Source organism: Gorilla gorilla, chromosome 21 (genome assembly GCF_029281585.2).
Source record: "Gorilla gorilla gorilla isolate KB3781 chromosome 21, NHGRI_mGorGor1-v2.1_pri, whole genome shotgun sequence".
Classification (NCBI taxonomy): Eukaryota; Metazoa; Chordata; class Mammalia; order Primates; family Hominidae; genus Gorilla; species Gorilla gorilla.
This window is the reverse complement of record NC_073245.2, coordinates 48,329,087-48,351,371: the sequence shown is the minus strand read 5'-3', so window position 1 is coordinate 48,351,371 and position 22,285 is coordinate 48,329,087. Positions and strand designations below refer to the sequence as shown.

General features: G+C 49.1%; 1 protein-coding gene and 1 pseudogene across 2 annotated transcripts in view; both read right to left on the bottom strand.

Moving 5' to 3' along the window:
* Window positions 1-22,285, bottom strand: part of EPB41L1 (erythrocyte membrane protein band 4.1 like 1) — a 140,070-nt gene that overhangs the window by 93,286 nt on the left and 24,499 nt on the right. The window lies entirely within an intron of this gene.
* On the bottom strand, window positions 18,363-18,473 carry LOC115931789 (uncharacterized; annotated as a pseudogene).

Here is a 22,285-nt window from a genome sequence, read left to right as displayed (position 1 = left end):
TTGAAATTTTGCATAACAAAAAAATTTTTTTAAAGGATGACAGAAAGATAACTGACTATCATGCAAACCTTAAGTCTGGCTTGAACTTATAAAACTCGAATCAAATTTAGGAATATTTTTGCTCTGATAGTTTTGAAAATCAGAAAAAGGCAATTGTACTGGAATCTACTTCATAGCCTTTCTTTTCCCACCTTTCTGTAAAATGTTCTGCCTCTGTTGTTGCTAGGAAATCAGTGAGCCAAGAGAATCCTCATTGGCCTAGCCGGGCCCTCTCCCTTCCCACACTGCCTCTCTGGGGGTACAGCGTCCCTGTACCCAGGAAGCTGGCCCTCTTGGGCCGGCTTTCTGTGGATCCACAAGGCAATCACCACAAGAGGCTGAATAAGAGCCTGTCAGTCACTGGGAGACAGGCAGCTATAAATCCAGAGGACCATGATTAGAAAGCAAATTACAGGCCTCCCGCTCTAAGTTTCCAACTCACAAAAACTTCTTGGCAGTCAAAGGGCCTTTACTTAAGTTGTTCAAAGTTTCCAGAGAGAGTGAACACACACAAGGCAAGAGAGAGAAAAAAAAAATGGGACACAACAGAGGCAGAAAATTCTATAGACAGGTGGAGAGAGAGGCCACTGGGAGGCAGCATGTCACAATAGTTAAAAGCAAGGCTTTGGCGGCAGGTCAAAGCTCCAGTGCATGTTCCAAAGCTTCCTAGCTGTGAGACTTTGAGCAAATAACTTAACCTCTCTGAGTCTTTATTTTCTCAGCTACAAACTGGGGATAATTCTTGCTACTACTCAGAGTGGACGCAGGGATTGAGTGAGGCAATATATGTCAAATCATTAACCCAGTTCCTGGCACATATTAAGCATGCAATAAATAGTGGCTTTAAAAAATGTGCTGGCTGGATGTGGTGGCTCATGCCTGTAATCCCAGCACTTTGGGAGGCTGAGGCGGGCAGATCACCTGAGGCTGGGAGTTGAGACCAGCCTGGCCAACATGGTGAAACCCTGTCTCTACTAAAAATGCAAAAATTAGCGGGTGGGGTGGAGAAGCTGTAATCCCAGCTACTCGGGAGGCTGAGGCAGGAGAACTGCTTGAACCTGGGAGGCAGAGGCTGCAGTGAGCCTGAGATCGTGCCACTGCACTCCAGCCTGGCTGACAGAGCGAGACTCTTGTCTCAAAAAAAGTGCTAACCATACGACCCAGCAATTCCACTTCTGAGGCTATATCCAAAATAATTGAAAGCAAGGTGTCAAAGAGATCTCTGTACAGCCAAGGCCATAGCAGCATTATTCACATAGCCAAGAGGTGGAAGCAACAAGTGTCCATCGACAGATGAGTGGATAAACAAAATGTTGTACATATATACAATGGAATATTATTCAGCTTTAGAAAGGAAGGGAATTCTGATACATATGACAACATGGGTGAACTTGAGGACATTATACTAAGTAACATAAGCCAGTCACAAAAAGACAAACACTGTATGATTCCACTTATCTGAGGTATCTAGTCCAATTTGCAGTTACAGAAAGGAGAATGGCAGCTGCCACAGGTTGGGGGAGGAGGAAATGGGAGTTATTGTTTAATGGATATAGTTTCACTTTTTTCATATTAAAAAATTTGGCTGGACATGGTGGCTCATGCCTGCAATCCCAGCACTTTGGGAGGCCGAGGCGGGCAGATCACCTGAGGTCAGGAGTTTGTGACCAGCCTGGCCAAGATGGAGAAAACTCATCTTTCCTAAAAATACAAAATCAGATGGGCATGGTGGTGCATGCCTGTAATCCCAGCTACTCAGGAGGCTGAGGCAGGAGAATCGCTTGAACCCAGGAGGCGGAGATTGCCGTGAGCCAAGATCGCGCCATTGCACTCCAGCCTGGGCAACAAAAGCGGAACTCAGTCTCAAAAAATAAAAAAAGTATTCAGACTGGGTGCAGTGACTCATGCCTATAATCTCAGCACTTTGGGAGGCTGAGGCAGGAGGATAACTTGAACCCAGGAGTTTGAGACCAGCCTGGGCAACATAGTGAGACCCAATCTCTATCCAAAAAAAATTTTTTTTAACTAGCTGCCCCAGCGCAGTGGCTCATGCCTATAGTCCCAGCACTTTGGGAGGCTGAGGCATACGGATTACTTGAGGTCAGGAGTTTGAGACCAGCCTGGGCAACATGATGAAACCCTGTCTCTACAAAAAATAAAAAATTAGCCAGGTGTGATAGTGCATATGCCTGTAGTCCCAGCTACTTGGGAGGCTGAGGGGCGAATATCCCTTGAGCCCAGGAGGCAGAGGTTGCAGTGAACCGAGATTGAGCCACTGCACTCTAGCCTGGGCAACAAAGTGAAACCCTGTCTCAAAAAAAAAAAAAAAAAGGAAAGGAAAGAAAAGGAAAAAAAGAAAAAATTAGCCAGGCATGGTGGCATGCATGTGTAGTCCCAGCTACTTGGGAGAATGAGATGGGAGGATCATTTGAGCCTGGGAGGTTGGGGCTACAGTGATCGTGCCACTGCACTTCAGTCTAGGCAACAGAACAAGACTCTGCCGTGGAAAAGTAAATTTTAAAAAAATTTAAAATTCAGGCTCACACCTGTAATCCCGTTACTTTGGGAGGCCAGGGCAGGAGGATTACTTGAAGCCAAGAGTTCAAGACCAGCCTGGGCAACAAAAGAAGAACCCCATTTTTACAAAAAAAAAAAAAAAAATTAGTCAGGTACCACGGTACGTACCTGTAGCCCCAGCTACTCAGGAGGCTGAGGCAGGCAGACTGCTTAAGTTCAGGAGTTCAAGGATGGAGTGAGCTATGATTGCACCTGTGTACTCAGGCCTAGGCAACAGAGCGAGACATCATCTCTAAAAAAAAAAAAAGAAAGAAAAAAGATTTAAAAGTTCTGAAGATGGGTGGTAGTGATGGTGTTGCACAATATGAACCTACCCAACACTACTGAAGGGTACACTTACTTAAAAATGGTTAAGATGGACCAGGCATGGTGACTCACACCTATAATCTCAGCACTGTGGGAGGCTGAGGCAGTTGGATCACTTGAGGCCAGGAGTTCCAGATCAGCCTGGGCAACACGGTGAAACCCTGTTTCTCCAAAAAAAAAAAAAAAAAAACTTTGCCGGGCACAGTTGCATGTGCCTGTAGTCCCAGCTACTCAGGAGGCTGAGGCGGGAGGATCGATTGAGCTTGGGAGGCAGAGGTTGCAGTGAGCCAAGAGCACGCCACTGCACTCCAGCCTGGGCAACAGAGCGAGACCCTCCCTCAAAAAACAAGTGGTCAAGGTGGTAAATTTTAGGTTCTGTATATTTTACCACAATTTTGAAAATTTTTTTGTAAGTTCTAGCAAGAAAACCAAACAAGAAAGTAAAAGGCCATGAGATGATGCCAAAGAAATAGGGGGAACTGAAAAAGTGAGACCACAGTAATAGGAAGGTTAATGATCCAAAGAGGAAACACTCACCTCATATGCACGCCCTTCCTAAGCTGTCAAGTATAAACGGAGGAAATTTTCTGGAGGGATTTATATTTCCAGGGTGTTCAGGACCCTACCTGCTACCCTCAATTCTGCCCCTACCGAGGGGTTGTCCTGATAATCACTGAACAGGCCTGTGGGAGAACCTACCTCACCCCTTCCCCTTTCCAGAATCCTCAAGGAAACAGCAAAGGATCGAAGTCTAGATGTGAAGGAAGTCTATCTTTACAACAACAGGCAGAGACAGCAACTTTCAGGCAGAAGAGCAGCTTGTGCAAAGGCCTAAGCTATGAGCTATGCGTGGGAGACCTCCAGGGTGGCCAGAGCCTCAGATATGTAGAGGAAAGCAGGAAGGAGGCAGGGGCAAGAGGTGAAAGCCCACAGGCTAGACACTTGCACTTCCCATCATCTCAGTGACCTTTAAATCAATCCCAACTGGCAGGTATTAATATACCCATTTTACGGAGAGAGAAATGGAAATCCAGAGAGATAAAGTAACTTGCCCAAGGAAACACAGATGGTGAGCAGAGGGGGGATTCCAAACCCGCTGACTCGTGACCTCATGCTTATTGCTTCAGCCCATGTGGTATCAGTCCCTAAGGCCAAGACCGTGGGCTCTGGAGGCAGAATCCCAAATCCCCCTCTATCCCTCACTGATTGTGTGATCTGAAAGAAAGTACTTAACCTTTTGAGTCTCAGTTTCTTCAACTGCAAAATGGGAATGACCATATACATACCTCATATGGTTTTAAGAGAAGTAAATGTAATATTTCAAGGAAAGTGGGTTGCAGGCCGTGATAATAGACAATACAAAGTAGGCTGGGTACAGTGGCTCACGCCTGTAATCCCAGCACTTTGGGAGGCCGAGGCGGTCGGGTCACTTGAGGCCAGGAGTTTGAGACCATCCTGACCAACATGCAAAACCCTGTCTCTACTAAAAATACAAAAATTAGCCAGATGTGGTCGCATGCACCTGTAATCCCACCTACTCGGGAGGCTGAGGCAGGATAATCACTTGAACCCAGTGCATGCAGTGGGCCGTGATCAAGCCACTGCACTCTAGCCTGGGCAACAGAGTGGGACCCTGGTTCAAAAAAAAAGACAGAGAAAACACAAAATAGTGTTCTTATTTATTATGCTTAGGCACCCTCACAGACTCCCACAGACAGACGTGCAGCCATTGCTTCTGCCTACCTGAGACCAATGCAGCCTTTGGAGCAAGGTAGATGACAGACCTGGACCCCTGAGGAGCTAATAGCCCAGGCTGGGCAGTAACCTTGCAGGAACAGCCTGGAAACTACCTCCTCCACTCTTTATTCTCAACTCCATGGCCTGGGTAAGTTGTTCTGCAAATGTTCAGTGGGACACAGTCCAAGCAATCTCTATTCTCGTGGGAATAAATGTAATAGAAAAAACTAGGGCTGCCAACTCACCCACCCTTTGGTCTCCACCATGAGCTGGCCTCCTGCCCCACAGTACCTTCTGGGACCAGATGGCCTAGAATGTCAAACCATCAATACCAGGAAGGCCTTTGGATACCATCGAATCCCACCCCTCGTGTACATGGGAACACTGAGGCCTAGGGATTAGTGGGGATCTGCTTAAGTTCACAGCGTGAGCCAGTGGCAAAGCTAGAACACAACCTCGGGCTACCAACTCTCTGGTCTACTGGAGTTTCCAATTTATTTCACCATCACTATTTCTTGTTGTGTCAAGCTTAAGTTTACATATTTGAAGTTCAAGAGTATAATCACCCCTGCAGGCCTAATTCTGGGAGGTGGCAAGAACTTTGGAGACAGACAGACCTGGGTTCAAATCCCAGCCCCGCCACTTCCTAGCTGAGTGGCCCTTCATTTATTTATACAGTAGAAAAAGACAATGGAGGCAGAGGCTAAGAGCATAGGCTACAGTCCTAGCTCTGCCATTTCATGACAGGTGAGTCACTTTATCAACTGCTGGTTCAGCTTCCTCTTCCGTAAAACCTACCTCACCTAGTCATCCAAGTATAGAATGAGAAAAATATAAATGAAGAATCAGGTACAAGGTTTGCTATGAAGTAATGATGGATATTATTGTTACTTTTTTTTTTTTTGACAGGGTCTCACTCTGTCGCCCAGGCTGGAATGCAGTGGCGTGATCTCGGCTCACCGCAAGCCTCAACCTCCTAGGCTCAAGCGATCCTCCCACCTCAGCCTCCTGAGTAGTTGGGACCACAGGCGCATGCCACCACGCCCAGGTAATTTTTGTATTTTTTGTAGAGACAGGGTTTGCATATTGCCCAGGCTGGTCTCAAACTCGTGAGCTCAAGCTATACGCCTGCATCGGCCTCCCAAAGTGCTGGGATTATAGGCGTGAGCCACTGTGCCCAGCTACTATTAATATTATCTTTAATGCTATGATTGGGGTATGTTTTCAGCAGGTAGCAAGAAGGTACCTCTGTCTCAAAGCTCTAGTCCTCCCATTTCTCCTCATGGAATCATGGAGTGTTAAGCTGGCCAGGGCCCTGTATCACAGACAACAGATCTGAGATCCAGAGGGAAATGGCATGCTCAAGGTCAGGGAGCAAGTTAATGAGAGGGGTGAACTAGAACCCAGATCTCTTGAATCTACTGACTTAATTCCCTAAACACAAGCTCTTACTTTGTGCATGGGCTTGGTGGGAAGAAATGGTGGTCTTTCAGACCCCAAATACCAAAGGGTAGCTGGATCTCAGCCAGAATGGAACTCATCTTGCCCTCATGGCAGTCCCAGGCCAGAAACAAGGCGGGGCTCAACGCTGGTGGACCAGGCCAACTGGGCTAACAGCCAGAGTGGAGCCAAAGGCACAGCTCGGGCCCTCTCACCAGCTACATAATAAAGTAATTATGGGATTAGGGATAAAATTAGTCACTTGTGTAATTATTTTTCTTAGAACAAGAGCAGAAAGGACCTTTTTCAAGAGTTGTTCCTTGGCCCTCCCAAGAGTATTCATGCAGAGACACAGATGAGTGCACGCACACAAAAGCACGTGTACACACACAAGCACGTGTACACACACAGCAGTGATGGCGGTGTGTGGAGCGGGTGCTTGGCTTTCTGTGGCAGTGCCTCACAGTGGGTCCCACACCTACCAGGACTACCTCTGAAGGCCAGGGGTGACATTTCGCAATGTCTGCCTCACTGAACACATTTATCACACTATCACAGGTGCACTGCCTTCCTTCCGGGCCCCCCATCATACAGAATCTCTCATACCCCTCCCCGGCCACAGCATATCAGGCCTGGACCCCCAAGCCCTCCCTCCATCTTGGAGGCTAGTGGTACAATTCCAGCAGGACCTGGGGGTCCAGTAATCTAGAGAGATCTTTGGTACTGGCTGCTGTGGCAGGCATAATAATGCCCCCCCACCCGCCTCCCGCCCACAAAGATGTCCATGTCTTCATCCCCAGCATCAGGTGAATATGTTAACTCATGTGGCAAAAGGGACCTTGTACAGGTGATTAGGTAAAGAGTTTTGAGATGGAGAATGGTCCTAGATTATCTGAATGGGCTCAATGTAACCACAGGGGTTCTTGTAAGTCAAAAGGGGATTTGGGGGAGTCAGAGGAGATATGATGACAGAGGCAGAGGTGGGAGGGACCCAGCTACTAGAAGGGGCCATGAACCAAGGCATGTGGGTGGCCTGGAGAGCTGGAAAAGGCCAGGTGAGGATGCTCCCCTAGCAGCTCTGCTAACACCCTGACTTCGGCCCCATAAGGTCCATTTTCAGATTTTGACCTCTAGAAGTCTGGGGTCATCCATTTGTGTTGTTTTAAGTATATGGTCATTTGTTAGGGCAGCATTAGGAAACTGACACAGTCACCTAGGGAGAGGTCCTCAGAGCTCACCTTCCCCTCCAGACTGAAACGCCCTCCTCAAGGGCTAGCCAGGGAGACTCCTTGGGGCCAGATGTCCCCTGGATATACCTCTGGGGAACAGGCCTGAGCTGGGGCGCCAAGCTCTAACCTAGAGAGATAACTTTGTGGGGGAAAGCACCCCAGAAAGAAGGTGACGGCTCTGGGAGGAAAGGGAGAGACCCCACCTTATAGCTCCATCCAGGCCCTCCACCCCTCCCACATATTCTTGAACAGAGGGCCACCTACGCCATAAACCACACCATCCACAGCAGTAGCCTGGCATCAGGGAAAGAGAGCACTGGAGGCAGGAAGCCTGATTCTGGCCTCAGCTCTGCCCCTGCATCACCAGGTGGTGAGAGATCAGCCCCTTCCTCTCTCTAGACCTGACCATTGTCATCCTGGCTTACTGTATTTCAAGTGTCTTCCATGCTTTCATGCATAGAAAGCCTCACAGGGACCCTGTGAGGTAGCTCCCTGTCATGATGTTCACTTTACAGCTGAGGAAGTGGACACAAGGTGGTTAAGAGGGGAGGCTGGTTTGAACCCAAGCAGCCTGACTCCACAGCCCTATTCTGCCTCCCGCCTTAGGATGAATGAATGCATGGACAGAGGACAGTTGGGAGCAGTCCCTACACACAAGGAACAGGCTCTTCAGACTTAACAGAAATGAAAAACAGGCTGGGTGTGGTGGCTCACACCTGTAATCTCAGCACTTTGGGAGGCCAAGGTGAGTGGATCACCTGACATCAGGAATTTGAGACTAGCCTGGCCAACATGGTGAAACCCCATCTTTACTAAAAATACAAAAATTAGCTAGGCACGGTGGCTCATGCCTGTAATCCCAGCACTTTGGGAGGCTGAGGCGGGCGGATCACCTGAGGCCAGGAGTTCAAGACCAGCCTGACCAACATAGAGAAACCCCATCTCTACTAAAAATACAAAATTAGCTGGGCGTGGTGGCACATGCCTGTAACCCCAGCTACTCGGGAGGCTGAGGCAGGAGAATCACTTGAACCCAGGAGGCAGAGGCTGCAGTGAGCGAAGATTGAGCCATTGCACTCCAGCCTGGGCAACAAGAGCAAAATTCTGTCTCAAAAAAAAAAAAAAAAAAAAATTAGCTGGGTGTGGTGGCGGGCTCCTGTAATCCCAGCTACTCAGGAGGCTGAGACAGGAGAATCCCTTGAACCCAGAGGCAGAGGTTGCAGTGAGCTGAGATCATGCCACTGTACTCCAGCCTGGGCAACAAGAGCAAAACTCTGTCTCGGGGGAAAAAAAAAAGAGAGAGAGAGAGAGAAATTTTTAAAAATCAAATAAAGAGAGAGAGAGAAATAAAAAACAGTTCCTGCCATTCACCCTGGATGCTGGGGGTTAAAGGTTGGCATAGCAGTTTGGCAAGTTTACTGAGAGCCTCTAAGGCAGCCACAGCCTTTTACCCAGAATTCTCTTCCTGGGTCTTCACCCCAAGAGACATCATCATCTGAAATACAGGAAGAACATTTTATGCAATGTTCATTGCACTGTTATTCATAATAGCAAAAACTAGAAACAGCCGGAATATCCATCAGCAGGAAAAGGGATGAGTCGATCATGTATTTAATAGAATCTTCAGTAACGACACAGAAGGCAGCTTCCGATACACCGTTAAGAGAAAAATGCAGGACAGTACTGATGATGCAGTAGAAATTATGACTGTGCAAGAAAGAGCAAAGGAAAACTGGTGAAAGGAAACACTCCAAGCTCCCAGTCATACTCAGGAGTAATTTTTTTCTGCTTCCTGTTTTCCCAAATCTTGGTACTATGTTATTATGGTTTTAATTAAAAAAAAAAAAAAAAAAAAAACAACACTGCCGGGCAAGGTGGCTCATGCCTGTAATCCCAGCATTTTCGAAGGCCAAGGCGAGCAGATCACTTGAGGTCAGGAGTTCGAAATCAGCCTGGCCAATATGGAGAAATACCGTCTCTACTAAAAATAGAAAAATTAACTGGGAGTGGTGGCGGGTGCCTGTAATCCCAGCTACTTGGGAGGCTGAGGCATAAGAATCACTTGAACCTGGGGGGCGGAGGTTGCAGTAAGCTGAGATCGCGCCATTGCACTCCAGGCTGAGTGACAGAGCAAGACTCCGTCTCAAAAAAAAAAAAAAAAAAAACCTGCCGGGTGCAGTGGCACACTCTGTAATCCCAGCTACTCGGGAGGCTGAAGTAGGAGGATCCCTTGAGTCAAAGAGTTTGAGGCTGTGATTGCACCTGTTAGTTGCCACTGCACTCCAGCCTGGCCAACATAGTGAGCTCTCATTTGTATTTTTTAAAATAAATGAATAAATTGAATTTTTAAAATTAAAAAACAGTATTATTTTAAAAACGACAATAACTGCAATGCAGCCCTGAGGAACCCACACACTGAACAGTTAGGGAGAGGAGCAGCAACAGGCAAATGAGGGCAGGCCAGAGTGAGAAAGCCAGAAAGTGGGGTGTGCTGCCCCAGAGACCAAGGAGAGGGAGTGCTTCGGGAGCAGTGAGCCTGGGGTCAGGGTGGCCTGGGACCCGCTAGTGACCCAATGCTTGCCCTTATGCCTCCCAACTGCATTCATAATGCAAACCAGGTGCCAAGAATGATCTAACAATCGGCCCTCACACATTCCCCAGGAAGGCGTCTGAAAAAGTGCCCCCACCACGACTAGTGGCTCCAGGAGCAGTATTTACAATGCAAACCAGGCTCCGCCCAGGAGAAGCGGTAACTTACCACACCCACGGCCATTCACCCCGCAGTCCAGCCCAAGCAAAACAGAAGAGGCCTCACGCACAAGAGCCTGGTCAGAATTTTCTGGTGTCTTCAGAATAGGACTCTCTTGGTCCATACCATTCACCAATTCTACCACCTGTGTTTCCACAGGGACTCGCAAACCACTCCCAGGACCCACCCCTCACCCCCGCCCATGCTGGCTTCTTAGGCCCATCCCTCAGCCTCTTTGAGACATGTCCCTTAGATTCTGTGCCTCCTCCATGTAAGCTACACAAGCTTGCCCAGAGAGTCACATCTCATTGGCACAAATTCACCCACCCACACACCCACCAGCCTTTTTTCTTCTGAGAATGCCCCTTCCTCCCTCTCTCCACCCACCTCATCCAGGACCCCAGGCAAACCTCAGCAAAGGAGGGAAGGTCTCCCAGCAACTCATGCCTGACTTCAACATCCCATCCCTGCCTCCCACCACACCTGTGACAGACAGTGGCCAGGTCTGGGCTGCTGCCTCTAGACCCCAGAGGTGGAGAGAGGCTAGGTCACAAAGCTAAAAACTAAACCAGGCTCTGAAGGCCAACTAAGAAGTCCTCTCTGACCCTCAACCTGGTGAGTCGACAAGAAGCAGGGCTGAGTCACTACCAGATGCAACCCCATCACCCCATGCTAAGAAATTGACATTGCTTACAGCCCAAATGCACGGGTCATCCTCCTGGGCAGCCTGTGGTAATGAGTGTCACGGGGCCAAGGCAGGGCCAGTACCAATTAAGGCTGCTCCCTTTCCTGCCAGTGAGTTCAGTCTCATTATTTTGCTCCATTTTCAGCTCATCTGAAAAATCCTCATTTGAGGTCCCTGGAGGATCTTAAAAGTGTTATTTAAACATTAGCTCTGACACACAGCGTCCCCCATCCACCCAAGGCCAATACTTTTTTCTCCCTGCTTTTTGGCACTGCCAGGAATGAGCAGCATCTAAGGCCCGGCCTGGGGCACCTCAGGTCCTGCAGCCTAGGGCCCCTTCTCGATCTGAACTTTCCCCATCTCCCTGCCTTGTTTAGAAGAGAGAGCAGGAAGGGAACTTGGTGTCTCCTGTATGGCAGACATGTCATCTTGGCAACAAGCCCTGTGAGGTGGCATTATTATTCCTGTGTGATAGATGGGAAGACTGCAACTGAGCCACCCTCCCAAGGTCACCTAGACAGCAGGTAGACAAGTTAGGCCTGGAACCCAGGACTGCTGAGCTCCAGGGCTCTTCCAGCTGCCCCCACCCACCCCCACATGCTCCTTTCTGCACACTGCCTAGCCCCACCCTGCAACAGACACAAGCACCCATCATTTGTTCCTCCGGGCTTCTGACCCTGGGGCTCGGTCCAGGTGAGACAGATGAGGACAAGAGGGGTTGCAGGATGTAGGGCTTCTAGGACAGGCTTCAGGGAGCACAGTTTTCCCCACAGAAAACCAAAACAATGCTCAAGGCTGGTTACAACACCCTATTCTGACCTGCATCTTACAAGGGAACCTACGAGAGAGAATGCAGTCAGAGGCGCGCAAGAGGCACGAGGAGGGCCATGGAAGGTCAGAGAGGGGATCTGGGCTGTGTGGTCAGGGAAGTCAGAGCTGGAAGGACCAGAGTTTAGCCCAATGCCTTCATTTTTACAGGTAGGGAAACCGAGGCCCAGGGAGAAGAGACCTGCCCAAGGCCAAGAGTGAGTCTGCCTATGTCAGGATTGGTATACAGTTTTCCTGATTCTTAGGCTAGCTTTCCTGGACCTAGAAGGATGAAAGGCCTGGGGCAGATGCTGCCCAGGATTAGTGAAAGACGAATGAGCAAGGGGATCCAGCACCCCCAGCTAAGGAGGTAGGACAGAGACACCAACACAGTGCATCCATGGGGACTCCAGCCTTACTCGTCTCTCACCTCAGGGAAGGTGTAGGCAGAAGAGAGGCCCTTCCATTCACCAAAGCTTAAGCTCCAGCAGGAGCCAATCAGGGCCTCAGAAGAAGGCAGAAACTTTGGTTCCCCTGGCAACTCAGACAAAGGCATCTCCTCATCACTGCAATCAGCTGGAGTGGGGATGCAGACTGTATTCCGCCAGACCCAGACAGGGCTCTCCTCTCCTTTTCTCATAAGAAGGGGGTACCAACCCAATCCCTTTGGTTTTAGCCCTGAAACTTCAGTCATATCTCTGAGCTCATCTCAGATGGGAGGCGGGGTATGGATGAGCCTCACTGTCAGAGGCTTAGGACAATAGCTGAGTCCTCTCCAGTCTGCGGGGGCCCTCCCGCTGCCACTAGGTGTGTGCCTCTGAGATGGGCCGGGGGCTGTGCTGATGTTCATCAGGTCATCACCCCTATCCTCCTCTCCAGAGGCAGTGCCAGCTGCATGCCATGGGAAAGCCTGTAGCTGCCAGTGAGGTGCCTGGGTCAAGCCCAGCTGTGGCATTATTCACAATCATGAGCAACTTTCATGCACCTTCTCTTGTTCCCATCCATAAGGAAAATTAGATGGGTAATCTAAGACCTAAGTTTCTCTGGAATGTGAGCTTCCAGTCCACACCAATCAAGAAAATAACAGAGAGAGGGAGCACGCAGGAGCTTACCTTTCACCACTCTTGAAAAGTTGCCTAGTCTTGGTCCAGAGCCGTGGAATAAATACACAAAACATTCCACTGGCCAGGCGCGGTGGCTCACGCCTGTAATCCCAGCACTTTGGGAGGCCGAGGCGGGCGGATCATCTGAGGTCGGGAGTTTGAGACCAGCCTGACCAACATGGAGAAACTCAGTCTCTACTAAAAATACAAAATTAGCTGGGCGTGGTGGCACATGCCTGTAATCCCAGCTATTCGGGAGGCTGAGTTAGGAGAATCACTTGAACCCGGGAGGCAGAGGTTGCAGTGAGCCGAGATCACGCCATTGCACTCCAGCCTGGGCAACAAGAGTGAAACTCTGTCTCAAAAAAAAAAAAAAAAAAAAAATTCCACTAACTGGAACTGCCTCTTTGTACATGCTTTGAAGAAAATCACAAGAAAACTGATAGACTCTGAAATACAGCTTCCAAATAAAATCCCCAGCTTTGTTACCACCAAAGGAGGCCAAGCTGCCACCCCTCCTTAGGAGGTATGCACGGTGTCCCCACAGGAGGCCTTCCTCATCCCTAATGGAAGAGTCATCATTCAGAGATTTTAGAAAGATTTCCTACACGGAGAGTCAGATAAAAGAGAGGTTTCTCAGGGAGCTACTGAATTCCCAGAAAAGTCAAACTACAGGCATCAAAACCCACATGCACTGTCCATACTTTCGGTTTTATAATCTCGTCAGCCACCCCATCGAGAAAGTCTGCAGCCATCCAGGACAAGTTCCTTTCTTCCCCCTCCCTTCCCCAAGACCCATCAGGCCCCACACTGTCCGTTCTCTGTCTCTACTCACTCTGTGATCTGTTCCCTCTTCTACACTTCCATGAGCCTGAGATGAAGACCATCACTTCTCACCAGGCCACACCAACAGCCTACCATCCGTCTCTTGGTCTCCAGCCTTACCCTTCCAATTCATCCTCCCACTGCCAGAAATCAGATCACATCATTCCCAACCTGATACCCTGCAGTGTCTTCATCGCTCTCCAGATAAAGTGCCAGCTCCTGGCCAATATACACGGGCTGCAGGAGCTGGACCCACCTGCCGCTCCACTTGCCTCCTTGCCGTCCCCAACACACACAGGAAACTCCTGCCACTCCAAAGTATTTCATACCTCTGTGCACTTGTGGTTCAGTCTACCTTTCTGAATCCCCCACTGTTGAATGGAAGATAATAGCTCACCTTTACTGAGCGTTCAGTAGGTGCTAGGCTCTCTGCTAAGCCCTTTGCAGGTTCTACCTCATTGATCCTCCCCAAGAAAACCATGAGGCAGGTACGAACAGCAGCCTGTTTACAGATGAAGAAACAGAATCAGAAATGCAAATGAGCCTAGCAGAAGTCACATGGTTGATAATGGGAGGGGCTCAAATAGAAATCCAAGCATCTGACTCTTAGGTCACCCCTATCCTCCACTCCCCAGAAACAATGTAATGGCCATGTGGAATCAGAAAACACAGGATGCTCCTAACTGTGTCCCCTCCTTCTGGGCCTGTGGGAATAGCCTGTCTCAGAGAATGACACCAGAAAGGTTCCCAGCCTGTCTCTCTCTGGGTTTGTCCCCAACCCTGCAACCCCATCACCATACAGCACAGCCCCTTGAGTACGCAAAGTGGCTGAGCCCACATCTCAGAAGTAGGGCTTTATAGTTACATTAATGGCCCAGCAATGACTTCCAGCTACTGTCTTTCAGGAAGTCTGAACTCTTTGGCTGAGCATCAGGGACCCCCAAGATCTGGCACGAGTGCATCACTTTCCAATCTTAATTACCCGCTGCCTCCCCTACCCACCATGTATGCAATCTATCAGTGGATATTTATTTTCTCTGCCATGTCAGTTCTCACTAAAAGCTGCCATTTATTGAGCACCTCTTAAGAGCCATACCCTATGCCAGGCACTCAACCAGCACTCTTTCATTTCCTTACAATTCATTCATTCATTCATCCAATAGATACTTATTGAATACCTACTGTGCGCCATGCCACATGGAATCAAGAGTGAACATGACATTAAAAGAAAAAGACAAATAGCTACAAATTGTGATAAGCATTATGAAGGAATCAAGAGGTGGTGAAAAAAGCAGTGCAGGGGGTGGGAGGACTAAATTAAACTGCGACGTAAAGGATAAGAAGGAGCCAAGGCGGCAAAGAGCCAGGAAAAGAATTCTAAGCAGAGGGAACCTAAGCACGTGTAAAGGTCTTGCGACTGGAATAAATTTGCTAAATGAACAGAGAAGACTCCTGTGGCTGATGGAATTGACCAATAGAATAATTTCCAATGACCTATGGAGACCAATAGAGATAGATGGCTGGAAGGGGGAGGCAGGGACCGGCTCACTCAGGGCTCTGAACGCCATGGTAAGGAATTTAGATTTTATTCTAAGGGCAGAGGAAAGTCACTGAGTGACATAGTCAGATTTGTGTTTTTTGGGTTTTTTGTTTTGTTTTGTTTTTTTGAGACGGAGTCTCACTCTGTCGCCCAGGCTGGAGTGCAGTGGCGTGATCTCGGCTCACTGCAAGCTCTGTATCCCGGGTTCACGCCATTCTCCTGCCTCGGCCTCCCGAGTAGCTGGGACTACAGGCGCCCGCCACCACACCCGGCTAATTTCTTTTTTTTTGTATTTTAGTAGAGACGGGGTTTCACCATGTTTGCCAGGATTGTCTCGATCTCCTGACTTCGTGATCCGCCCGCCTCAGACTCCCAAAGTGCTGGGATTACAGGTGTGGGCCACTGCACCCAGCCAAATTTGTGTTTTACAAAGTTCACTCTGGCTGCCACTTGGAAAGGCGACTTGGGAATATAGATGGTGTATGTATTGTATGCAAAGTAATTGGCATAGCACTGGCACATAGGTGCTCACTGAATGTTAATTCCCTTTTTCTTCTCTCTCTAGCCCCCATCTCAGGCTGGGAATGTCCTCTTCATCTAACTCCCATTCCTTCTTCTGACCTATACATTGTCAGAACTTAAATTTTCTGCCCAAGCGCAGTGGCTCACTCCTATAATCCAAGCACTTTGGGAAGCCAAGGTGGGTGGATCACCTGAGGTCAGGTGTTTGAGACCAGCCTGGCCAACATGGCAAAACCCCGTCTCTACTAAAAATACAAAAATTAGCCAGGTATGATGGTGGATGCCTGTAATACCAGCTACTTGGGAAGCTGAGGCAGGAGAATCACTTGAACCCAGGAGGCAGAGGTTGCAGCGAGCCAAGATTGCGCCACTGCACTCTAGCCTAGGCAACAGAGCGAGATTCTGTCTCAAAAACAAACAAACAAACAAAAAAAACAGAATTTAAATTTTCTGAGGACATGTGATCTGGAAGACATGTGTCTTCCTCGTTAGATCGGGAAACTGAGGTGCAGCGAGAGTACACAATTTTCCCAGTGTCACAGAGGGGGCCTGTAGCAGTGGTGGAATTTTTCTGCCTTCCCCTCTTCCCCCGAACTAGACCCTGGGCTGGTCTGAAGGTCGGGAGGAACGGGAGGCAGCAAGTGCGAGAGCCTTTCCTCTGTATTCTTGTTCTCTACCTCTGCCCCTCCCCCCCGATCACGGAAACATTCAGAAAGCCTGGTTCTCAGTCAATTATGGTCTCAGGGTAAGTGGAGCATGGAGGGGGCCTAGAGAAAGCCCCATCTCTAGGTATCCTCTCTCCTTCTGCTTGAACCAGATAAGGGCAGGCCAGACTATAGAAAGAAAACTTTCCCATGGAGACTGGATGCTTGCTAGGATGTTGGCTGATCCTATCAACATCCCCAGGAAGCAAGCAAGGGTCGAGGCACTCATTTTACCCAGCTGGAACCTGCGGCAGTCAGTGCTCTATCGTTTGTTCAGGGATGGAGAGAAAATGGTAGAACCCCAACTAGAATCATACAACGTGGCTGTCTGAGGATCACTGAGCCCAAAGCCCCATTGTACAGGTGCTGAAACTGAGGTCCAAGAAGGGAAAGGGGCTGGCCAAGGGCCACATACCGAGTAAGCAGTGGAACCAGGACTAGAAGTCTGCATGGCTTCTGCCTTCCAGTTTCCCAGGAAGCCTCCCTTGAGAAAGGTAGAAAAGGCGGCAGAAGTGAGGCTGGGATTTGGGGGTATGGGGGTAAGGACAGGGCAGCACTGCCTCCTCAGGCCTGCCCCACCCCAGCTCCCAGCCGTCACACTGCTCATGGGTGTGGCCAAACCTGCCAAACCAGTCTCTGTGCCAGAGCTGAGTAGCAAAGCCCAGAGCTTCAGGGGTGTGGGTGAGGCAGTAGACACCAAGAACCAGGAAGGACGCAGAAAGGCTCTTCCAGGGCCTGCTAGCCTAGGCCACATGGCCACTGCCCAGAGGAAGGATGGGCGCTCACAGCTGAGCGGCTCCACCACCAGGAATGGTGTACAGCAGGACTCACCAGGCCTCCTGTCCCCATTTGGCACAAAGGCCGGCCCTCTGCATCGCCCCCTCCTCTGGACACTCAACCTATAGGCTGTTTGCGTCAGTTGGGCAAGAGACCCAGGAACTTATCTGAGAAACATGACAGGAGGCAGGGAAACATGACAAATGACATGGAGACACTTCTCCCCCGACAACCATAGCATCGGGATAAAATGTGGCCACTCTCCACCTGGCCAGGTGCACACACGCTCTATCCTTTGCCCTCCCCTACTCCGTGAGCAAGGCCCAGGAACAGCTGAGCACATGACACACTTGTGCAGGCAGGGATCAGTAGATCTGGGTTCCAGCATAGTTTGGTGACACCTGGCAAAGTCTTGGGGAAAGCTGCCCTTCTCGGGCGTTGGTTTCACCACCCTTCACAAGGCAGGACTAGGTTAAGTGCATAGTTTCAGGGGCCTTGAAGGTCTGCTCTCACTCCACCTCCACTCCAGCCTTCCCCACTTCCTGCCCAAAGGAAATAATAAGAGGTTACACCCACCAGTGTATGGGGTCCCTGCTGGACAGGTCTGGCTTCTGTGTCAGGGTCTGCCTTGCTGGAACCTGTTCTGTCCGCTCTGAGAAGCCAGCAGGAGACCCCTCGGGCTTCAGTGTGGGGAAGCTGATGAGCTACCCAGCCCAGTGGTCACTTCCAGGGCCTGTGAGACCCAGGAACCAAATGTTAGAAAGGAAGGGACCTTGGAATCAGCCTGGGCTCCTGTGAGCACATGACACATAGGCCAGGCAAATGCCCCACAAATGCCAGGGACTGTTCTCATATCCCCTTTTGGTAGATGGGGAGGAAGAGGACCAGAGAGAGGCAAGAACCAGCCTAAGGTCACCCAGCATGGCCACAGAAGAGGCAGGATCACAGCCCAAGCCTGACCCCCAGCACATGGGCTCCCAGCACATGCTACCTCCCCCAACAGAGGTATTTTTCCAAATTCAAAATCATGCATCCCATGGAGGAACCAAGAGACATCTTTGTCACTACCCCTTGGGAAATGCCAGAGAACGATATGAATTTCTGCTTTCGGGCTGCTATAACCAAACACCATCAACTGGGTGGCTCATAAACAACAAAAATGTGTTTCTCACATTTTTGTGAGAAGTCAAAGATCAGGGTGCCAGCAGATTCCGTGTCTACTGAGGGCTGCTTTCTGGTTCAGAGATGGCTCCTTCTAGTCATCATATGGTAGAAAGGAAATCTAGCTCTCTGAGATCGCTCTCTTTTTTTTTTTTTTTTCATGTCAGACAGGTAATGCGTTCACATTGTACATTGTAACAAGGTTTGAAGGCGGCACATCTCACACCCATGCGTGAACACGCAATCATCATGCTCATGAACTACCAAAGGCTCTGGGATCTTTTATAGGGACATTAATCCCATTCATGAAGGTGGAGCCCTCACGACCTCATCACCTCCCAAAGGCCCCACCTCCTAATACCATTACCTTGGCGGTTAGGATCTCAACAAATAAATTATAAGGGGACACAAACATCCAGACCATAGCATGTGTTTACCTGCCATGTGCGCCTCTGTATCCCAGTACATAGGACAGTGTTTGGAGTATGGTAGGAACTCCAATAAAATTGGAGTTTTTAATAAAAATTTGCGGACTAAATCAGGACCCAGTGCAGGAGCAGCTGGAGGCAGAATCCATTTCTAGGCCCAAGCACTGGGGTGGTGGGTAGGAGAAAGAGAAACAGATGAGAGAGAAAATATGAATCTGGCTGTCCAGGGCTCAGGCTCCAGCCAGCCTACATCAAACAGACAGGGACACGGTCGGCCTAGAGCTTCAGAAATCCTAGATTCAAAGGCAAAAGGCAGATTGCCCGTCACATGGAATGTATGGACTTCAAGGCCTGTGTGTGCTTCTGTGGTTTGCCAAGTTCACCAGACCAGTCCCTCTTTGCTCACTCAGTCTTCAGCTGGACTGACTGCCCTTTTCCTCCTGTGTGCTCTACAGTCCAGCGGATAAGACTCAGCACAGCCTCTGGTTTTGAATCCCAGCTTCACCAACACTTAGGCAAATTATGACATCTTTCCGTGCCTCAGTTTCCTGATCTGCCAACTAGGGATTATACTATAACCCATTTCTTAGGATGAGGATTAAATGACTTTAAGTGATACAGAAATGAATCACTTATAACCACGCCTGGCTTAGAGTAGGGGCTTGGTAAATAGTCATCTGTTTTAATGGTTATTAGCGCTTAGTGCTAATGTTACCGACAGTTTCTAGCTGTGATCAGCTGAAGGCCAGAACAGCAATGTCAGGGGTGGACTCAGACTGAGGAGGGCTACTTGGAGTGATGAAGCAAGGACTAGCTTGGTCTGGGAGAGAGGACCCCTGGGCTCAAGTTCACCTCTATCAGGCTCACCGTGTGACCAGCGCAGAGGGTACAGAGGAGGAGGGCGGGCAGGGAGAGTGGTATTGAAGAAAGGGCTGAAATGGGGTTGCCCTGGATGGAGGGCAGTGGGCAATCTAGCATTGTTCCTTGCCTGCTGAAAATTCATCAGTGACTCCTCCTGCTCTTCTGAATCAAAGCCAGCCCTAATCTCATCACAGGATTCAAGGGCACCCTGGACTGACATGAAGATACCCTACCCTGCCCACCTTGTCCCTTTCCTTCCCTTCACCTCCCTTCCCCTCCTCTCCTCTCCCCTCCCCTCCTCTCCCCTCCGCTTCCCTTCCCTTCCTTCCTGCTTTCTTGCTTTCTTTCGAGATGGAGTCTTGCTCTGTCACCCAGGCTGGGGTGCAGTGGCTCAATCTCGACTCTCTGCAACCCTACCAGGTTCAAGCGATTCTCCTGCTTCAGCCTCCTGAGTAGCTGGGATTACAGGCGTGCACCACCATACCTGGCTAATTTTTGTATTTTTAGTGGAGATGGGGTTTCACATGTTGGCCAGGCTGTTCTCAAACTACTGACCTCCAGCGATCTGCCCACTTCAGCCTCCCAAAGTGCTGGGATTACAGGCGTGAGCCACCACACCCAGCCACACCTTGCCCTTTCTTTTGGCCATCTTTCTGATCCTTCCTGGTCCAGTCAGCTGTCAGCCTCCAGGGCAGTCACCCTGCTCTCCCCAGGGCTGGCCAGAGCCCCTTTGGGCATTGCAGCCCCTGAGCCCACCTCCCTTCAGTACTAATCACACCATAGTCATGTGTGATTAGTCATGTCAGTGCTTGGTTCTTCATCCCAGTCTCCCTCTCAACTACTGGGGAATGAGAGAGGTCTTGTCACATTGATATCAGTATCTCAGCATCTCAGGGATAGCTCAGTTATAGAAGAAGTGCTTGGTTAAGGTTTGCTTAATGAATCAAGGGCTGGAGAAGATAGCATAAAAACTTATTTCAACTCTCTAAAACTCTAATTCAATTGCCCTAGGTAAGTCATTTCATCTTTCCAGGCCTCTGTTTATCTGTTAAATGGGGATCATTATTCTTGCCCTAAGTCCTCCTTACAGCTGCTGTGAGGATCAAACAAATGTGCTTTATAAGATGTTCTTGTATCAAAACAAAATTTTTAAGTAAAATAAATAAATAAATTTACATTCATTAATGCATTCATTCGACAAATATCTATTAAGCATCTATTAAGCACCTACATGTGCAGGGCATGCTCTAATATAATCCCAGGTATTCTTTTTTAAAAAAATTGAGATATAATTCATATGCCATAAAATGTACCACTTTACAGCATACAATTCACTCCTCTTGAGTATATTTACATACGTAATTGTGCAATCATCATCACTAATTCCAGAATCCCAGTTGTTCTGGCAAGTGCTGAGCTGTAAACTCCAATGCTCCTTAGGAACCTGGGTCTCTGGTTCTGGTTTGGCCCAGGTGCTACTTTTCTGACAAAGCTTAAGGTGCCCCTTGGAAGATATTCTCTGGGATAGAAGTAGAGCAAAAGATAGGCACTCAGTACACTCTGTGTTTCTTTTTTTTTTTTTTTTTGAGATGGAGTCTTGTTCTTGTAGTCCAGGCTGGAGTGCAGTGGCTCGATCTTGGCTCACTGCAACCTCCACCTCCCAGGTCCCAGTTCAAGCAATTCTCCTGCCTCAGCCTCCCAAGTAGCTGGGATTATAGGCACGCACCATCTGTGTTTTATTTAATGAAACAAAGCAGTAGATTTTCCTGGGGAAAGGCCCATTGTATTAGTCCAGTCCAAGCCTTTTCTTAGCCTTGCCTCTCTAAGCTGTCCTGAATGCAGCGATTGTGCTGACCCTTGCCTCAGTTTCCCTGTCTACTCCCTCAGCAGCAAGCAGGCTGAAACCCATTCCTCCAACATCCCACAGAGGGATGCCCCCCTAACAAATGGCTAATCTTGTCTACTTTGTCAGAAGGAAAAGACTAGCCTGTTATGTTAGCTGAGATTGGCAAGAGCAGTGGATTGAGACTGGATTTGGGGAACTCTCAAATACAGAAGTGGTGAGTGAGGCTTTACTCTGGAGGCCTTAGGAAGCCTGGAAGGTCTGAACTGGGGACATGACTCCTCCCCCACACTGGGCTGAACCAGAGAGGGAGTCCTGGATGTAGAGAGGGACTAAGAAGCCAGCCCGAGGCTGTCCCAGTAGCTGTCAGCACTGGGCACTGGTGCCTGGCACTGGGCACCAGGTCAGGATTCCTGGACACTGGCTTCTATCTTCTAGCCCTGCTCTGCCACTATCATCTGTGTAACCTTGGAGAAGTTACTTACCTTCTCTGAGCCTCAGTTAACCCACCCACAAAATGGGGATAATTATACCCTTCCTGCCTTATCTCTCAGGATTACAAGGAAAATCAGATGAGATGATAAATTGAAAAGCCCTTTGTAGAAAAGAATATGAAGGACTTTGATTCTAGTTCTAGTGTGAGCCAGGTGATAAGGGCCATGGGGTTGAAGGATCCTAAAGACAGAAGAATTATGAAAGAATTCTTCTGTCCTCTGCCTCTTTTCCCCTTACAGAAATGCTGGAATTCCTTCAAGAAGGATTGGAGAAATCCAGGGACTCCAGAGACTGTAAGAGTCACAGAAGAAATACTGGATGTCTGGACCTTACGTGGGCAACATTCCTGAGGCCTGGGTCCCCCAGAGACACCCCTCCAGCTCTCAGGCAGGCAGCAATCCAGGAGGAATGATCTGCTACCATGTAGAAGAGAGGATGGAGAGCAGCTAGGGTAGCC